Below are 7356 nucleotides of genomic sequence, written 5' to 3' on the forward strand. Positions count from 1 at the left end.
ATTGCCATATGTTTGCATGTTCGGTGAATCACGAACACGCAAAGTTCGCATTTGTGGAGATGGCCTTGTTGTTCACCCAGCGGTCGTTTCACTGCAAACTTTGCTCGTTCGAAGTTTGCTGTACAGGCGAACATATGGAGACGTCCGCTGGCGTCATATTCTTTGCAACGTGCAGAACTTTGACCCATGACACATCCATCAGGTGTGACAGGACAGCAAATTGACAGCAAACGTTTCAGCACATGGACACACCCCTTACCCTATAAATAAACCCGATCTGGAAGCCATTTTACATTAATTTTTTTGCCAGTATAGGGAGAGGTTGCTGTGTGAAGCAAGGACAGACTGTTAGGGACACCAAACGCTAGCTAATAGGGCCACAAAAGTCCTTTTAAGGACTAGTATAGATGTGCTATCGATAGGTGTGATATAAAGAGGGGTGTGATATACTTATAATATACTTTCTAAAATAGAAAGTATATTATAGTACATTTGTATTGTGCAGCAGTTGTATGCGGTTCTGCTGCGATACTGCAGCTAGATATAGGGACAAATGCTATTGGAAAAACAAATTGCAACTGGTGTGATATACCTGTTGCCCCCCCCCACAAAAAAAATCTGATTGAGGTGTGTGATATACCTATAATATACCTTCTAACATAGAAAGTATATCATAGTGCATTTGTATTGTGCAGCAGTTATGTGTGGTTCTGCTGAGATACCGCAGCTAGATACCAGGGACAAACGCTATTGGAATAAGTAATTGCAACTGGTGTCATATACCTGTTTCCCTGCCAAATTAAATCTGATTGAGGGGTGTGATATACCTATAATATACCTTCTAGCATAGAAAGTATATTATTGGTCAATTGAATTGTGCAGTGTGCGGTTCTGCTGAGATACCGCAGGTATATAGAGGGACAAATTGAATAACTAATTATAACTGGTTAAAAACTGATTAAGGGTTGCAATATACCTGCCTCTACAAAATACTGATTGAGGGGTGTAATACACGGGCTTCAACAAAATATTGATTGAGGGGTGTGATATACCGGCTTCAACCAAATATAGATTGAGGCCTGCGATACACCAGCTTCCACCAAATATTGATTAAAAGGTTTGATATACCTGCTTCCAGCAAATAATCATTATTTGGTACTATATACCAGTTTCCACAAAGTAATGATACAGGGTATTGATATACCGGCTTCCACCAAATATTGATTGAGGCCTGCGATACACCGGCTTCCACCAAATATTGATTAAGGGGTTTGATTCACTGACTTCCAGCAAATACTCATTATTGGTTTCTATATACCTGTTTCCACAAAATACTGATAGAGGGGATTGATATAACGGCTTGCACCAAATATTGATTGAGGCCTGTGATACACCAGATTTCACTAAATATTGATTAAGGGGTTTGATTTACCAGCTTCCGACAAATACTCATTATTGGGTTCTATATACCTGTTTCCACAAAATACTGATAGAGGGGATAGATATCCTCATCCTCTGTATCTGCACCCTCCTCACACTTTACTGTGTGCACCTCCAAAGACACCACCACCATAGCCCCTCCACTAGAGTCAGAGGAATTCTTTTCCCATCCATTCCCAAACTTTACTGATGCACAGCCATTCTTGGAATCGGATGAGGAAGAGGAGGTAGCAACGGCCGCCACCCAGCGGTCTGACGACAGTACCCAGATCAGCCCAAGGAGGGTGGTCCACGCTGCTGCTGCTGCCTACTCTGAGATCTCTAATGTCAGTGGTGGTGAAGGTGACGATGATGTCTCATTGATGGACGTTACATGGGTGCCCACAAGAGAGGAAGAGGAGGGGTGTTTAGAGGGAGAGACAGAGCAGCAGAAAGGGAGGAGAAGGAAAAGCAGGTAGAACTCGCAGTGCACAGGAGGTAAAAATCTAACTACAAATGTATCCGGAGCGAGCCATCCACCATGCACGGTCACATCTGGTGCTCCCAAGAGGCCGGCACATGACTCTGCAGTGTGGGCTTTTTTTTAGCATGTCAGCTGCTGACAATAGTGTTGCCATCTGCAGCCTGTGCTGTCAATGCATAAGTCGCGGTAAGACCAACACTCACCTAGGGACGACCATCTTAACCCCTTAAGTACTCATGACTAACATGTAAGTCATTTCTGTCCGAGACTTAAAGACCGGTGACTTACATGTATTTCATGGTGATCGGGCGGGCGCAGGATCAGTGAAATCACCGTTGCCGGGGCATTAACCCTTGATGTGCCGCGGTCAGCACTGACTGCAGCACTTGCAATGTCGGGTGGGGTCCGGAGCTGCCATCGGGTCTCTGTGCTGCTGTGATGGGGACCCGATGGCATGGAAGGTAGCCCGATGCCTTACTTAGGCATCGGGCTGCCTTCCGGGGGATAGCTTGTGAGATCCAACCCCCCCTCCTCCTACTCCCATCCAAGTCCCAAAGTGGGACAAAAAATAAAGTGAAAAAAAGTTGAAAAATAAAGTCTTCCCCCCAAAAACTAAAAGTTTCAAGAAAAATAAATGTCATGTTCCCCAAATAAAGTAAAAAAAAAAAACTGTGCTAAATAAAAAAAAAATTGTCACCTTACATCACTAAAAGTACAACACCAAGCGATGTTGCATATTCCCGCCAAAATAGTACCAATCTAACCGTCACCTCATCCCACAAAAAATGAGCCCCTACCGAAGACAATCACCCAAAAAAAATAAAAAATATGGCTCAGAATATGGAGACACTAAAACATCATTTTTTTTGTTTTACAAATGCTGTTATTGTGTAAAACTTAAGTAAATAAAAAAAGTATACAGTTGTGTTCAAAATTATTCAACCCCCAATGCTGTAAAGGGTTTTAGGGAATTTAATGTACATTTGTAATTGTGTTCAGAATGAAATCTTACAAGGACTTTTTAAAGAACCAAATGCAACTAAAATGACTTCAATTGTTTTTGTAATACAGTATTAAATGTTTTTTTTGTGATTTCTTCATTGACACAACTATTCAACCCCTTAAAGACTACCACTCTTAAGAACAGAGGTTCATTCAAGTGTTTTCAATCAGGTATTGGAAACACCTGTGGATGTCAAGGAGCAGCAATCAAGCATAATAAGCACCAATTAGGCAGATTTAAAAGGACTGTGATACTCAGCTCCTTCTAGACATTTACTGGTGTGTTTACAAACATGGTGAAGTCAAGAGAATGGTCCAGGAAGACAAGAGAAGAGGTGATTTCTCTTCACAGGAAGAGCAATGGCTATAAGAAGATTGCAAAGATGTTAAACATACCAAGAGACACCATAGGAAACATCATTCGCAAATTCAAGGCAAAGGGCACTGTTGAAACGCTACCTGGTCGTGGCAGAAAGAAGATGCTGACTTCGACTGCTGTGCGCTACCTGAAGCCCAAAGTGGAGAAAAGTCCCCGTGTGACTGCTGAGGAACTGAAAAAAGATTTGTGAGATGTGGGTACTGAAGTTTCAGCTCAGACAATAAGACGCACACTGAGTAATGAAGGCCTCCATGCCAGAACTCCCAGGCGCCCTTGCTGTCTCCAAAGAATAAGAAGAGTCGACTGCAGTATGCCAAAAGTCATGTGGGCAAACCACAAAAGTTTTTGGATAGTGTTCTGTGGACTGATGAAGCAAAATTAGAACTGTTTGGGTCCATGGATCAACGCTATGTTTGGAGGAGGAAGAACAAGGCCTATAAAGAAAAGAACACCTTGCCTACTGTGAAGCATGGCGGGGAGTCAATCATGCTTTGGGGCTGTTTTGCTTCTACAGGTACAGGGAAGCTTCAGCGTGTGCAAGGTACCATGAATTCTCTTCAGTACCAGGAGATATTGGATGAAAATGTGATGCAGTCCGTCACAAACCTGAGGCTTGGGAGACGTTGGACCTTTCAAAAGGACAATGATCCCAAGCATACCTCCAAGTCCACTAGAGCATGGTAGCAGATTAAACGCTGGAACATTTTGAAGTGGCCATCACAGTCACCAGACTTAAATCCGATTGAGAACCTCTGGTGGGACTTAAAGAAAGAAGTTGCAGCGCGCAAGCCTAAGAATGTGACTGAACTGGAGGCTTTTGCCCATGAAGAATGGGCGAAGATACCCGTAGATCGCTGCAAGACACCAGGTAAGGTGAGGTGACAAAAAAAGCAATTTTTTGTCACCTTACATCACAAAAAGTGTAATAGCAAGCGATCAAAAAATCTAAAAATAAAATAAATGAAAAAAAGTATACATATTAGGTATTGCCACGTCCGTAATGACTGGCTATATAAAAATACCACATAATCTAACCCTTCAAATGAACACCGTCATTTTTTTAAAATAAAAACGGTGTAAAAAAAGAAATTTTTTGTCACCTTGCATCATAAAAAGTGTAATAGCAAGCAATCAAAAAAATCATACGCATCCCAAAATAGTGCCAATCAAACTGTCATCTCATCCCGCAAAAATCATACCCTACTTAAGATAATCGCCCAAGAACTGAAAAAACTATGGCTCTCAGACTATGGAGAAACTAAAACATTATTATTTTTTGTTTCAAAAATGAAATCATTGTGTAAAACCTACATAAATTTAAAAGTTGACATATTAGGTAGCGCCGCATCTATAATAACCTGCTCTATAAAAATATCACATAACCTTACCCCTCAGGAAAATACCGTAAAAAATGTCACAAAAAGTGTAATAGCAAGCCATCAAAAAGTCATATGCACCCTATAATAGTAGCAATCAACCCGTCATCTCATCCTGAAAAAAAATTTGCCCCTACAAAAGTCTTCAAATGTGACATGGCAGCTTAAAATTATCCCAGTGAATCCTGCTTTCCAAAAACCATATGGCGTTCCTTTCCTTCTGCGCAATATCGTGTGCCCATACATCAGTTTACGACCACATTTGGGGTGTTTCTACAGGGCTGTAAACTACAGAATCAGGGCCATAAAAATTGAGTTTTGCTTGGCTGTTAACCCTTGCTTTGTAACTGGAAAAAATTGATTCAAATGGAAAATCTGCCCAAAAAGTGACATTTTGAAATTGTATCTCTATGTTCCATTAATTCTTGTGGTACACCTAAAGAGTTAACATAATTTGTAAAAATCAGTTTTGAATACCTTGAGGGGTGTAGATTGTAAAATGGGGTCATTTGTGGGTGGTTTCTATTATGTAAGCCAAAGTGACTTCAGACCTAAACTGTTCCTAAAAAAGTGGGTTTTAGAAATTTTAGAAAAATTTTAGAAAAATTTCAAGATTTGCTTTCTAGCCTTCTAACGTCTCCAAAAAATAAAATGGCATACACAAAACATCAAGTAGACATATGGGGAATGTAAATTAATAACTATTTTTGGAGGTATTACTATCTATTATTAAAGTAGAGAAATTGAAATTTGGAAATTTGCTAATTTTTTTAAATGTTTGGTAAATTTGATATTTTTATAAATAAAAATGAATTATTTTGACTCAATCTTACTACTGTTATGAAGTACAATATGTGATGAGAAAACAATCTCAGAATAGCGTGGATAAGTAAAAGCGTTTTAAAGTTATCACCACATAAAGTGACACATGTCAGATTTGCCAAAAATGGCCTGGTCCTTAAGGTGAAAAATGGCAGGGTCCTGAAGGGGTTAAGAAGGCACCTCGCCTCCCATCACCGAGCCCAGTGGAAGCAACAATGTCAGAACCCACAAAGCCACACTCCTGGCCTCTTCTTCTTCTCCTCCCAGTTGTCCTCTAATCCACCTTCCACCGTGCCGTCGTCACGTTCATCTGACAAAAGGCAGGCTTCTGTGGACCAAATGTTCGAATGTAAAAAGTTGATGACGCCGGATAACCCTCTTGCCCAAGGGCTGACCGCCGGCTTTTCGGAACTGCTAGCCCACCAACTACTGCCATATAAAGTGGTGGACTCGGAGGCCTTAAGAAAATTTGTGGCCATTGGCAGACACGTGGTCTAGCAAACACGGGCAGGGAAGGTACATAACTTTTGCTGCCCACTGGGTGAACCTTCTGACAGTTGTCAAGAATGCGACCCGTGTCACCCGTGTGGATTTGGTGTTACCTCCAAGGAAGACCTGCAGGCCTGCCTCTTCTTCTCCTCCTCCTACTTTATCCTCCGTCTCCTTCTCGGCTTACTCCTCCTTTTCCATTGCTACCGCCTCTTCTGCTTCACCCTCCTAGCTCCCCAGAACCTATTTGACGTGCCAGTTGAGATGTTGCTGTGCTGCGGCTGTTGTGCCTGGAAGCCAAAAGCCACACCGATCAGTGGCTAACCCAGCTCAATTTACCAGTTGGTAAAGTGGTGTGCGACAACGATGCCAATCTGCTGAGCGCACTGAAACAGGGCAAAATGACACATGTGCCATGCATGGCACACGTCCTGAACTTAGTCGTGCAGTAGAAGCTCATACACGGCCATGGCTCGCCTTGCTGACATTTAGCGGTGACTAGTGATGATCCAGCACAAAAGTATTTGGGTGTTTGGGTGTTCGGCCCAAACACATTGCCGAGCACCCGAGTATAATGTAAGTCAATTGGAGACAACCAGGCACCCCCTGCTCTAAAGAGGGGGGAGTGCCTGGTCCATGGAAAAAAGTCAGAAAGTGACAGAAACACCACCAAAATGGATCGGGAACAGCATGGGGACGATGTCTGGATGCATCTTTGACTCCCAGGTTGCTGCTGGGAACCGTGTTGTCCGAGTCGTACGCCACTTTTACAGACTGACATAAATACACACAAACCCCCCCGTAAAATCCATTTTACAGGAAAAATTGTTAGGAAACATTCTTTCCAGTATATTCAATTGTATATAAAGTGCAAGTGCTGCAAAAAATTACAAGCAAGAGGCACTCCGAAACAGTCTGTATATCACATAAAGGAGGGCCTCATTCACATTGTGGTACAATTGTTCAGATAGTGGGACTCCTATACTCATAAATTCTATGCACTAAGTGAAAGGGCTGCTAAAAATTACAAGGAACCTGCACTCCAAAACACCTCTTTTTGTCCACAAAAAGGAGGGCATCATACACACCCTTGAAAAATTATGATTGATGGCCTGGTGGTGACCCTAAAAAACATTTGGAGCAAGGGCCTGCTGATCTGACCATCTAAAACCTTAGGGGCAAGGGCCTGCTGCTGCACTGGTGACTCTAGATAACCTCTGGGCGATTGCACATCCCCGTGATGGCGACGATCCATTTGGATGTCTGCCCTAACAACTTTCGATGTTCTTTTCTGCTCCTACCATGGTGATCATGGTTAACGGGGAATCAGGGTTCGATGCAGGAGAGGGAGCTTGACAAAGGGATACCACATCCAAGTGAGGTCA

This window comes from Bufo gargarizans, chromosome 2, assembly GCF_014858855.1.
Source record: "Bufo gargarizans isolate SCDJY-AF-19 chromosome 2, ASM1485885v1, whole genome shotgun sequence".
In the NCBI taxonomy this organism is placed as follows: Eukaryota; Metazoa; Chordata; class Amphibia; order Anura; family Bufonidae; genus Bufo; species Bufo gargarizans.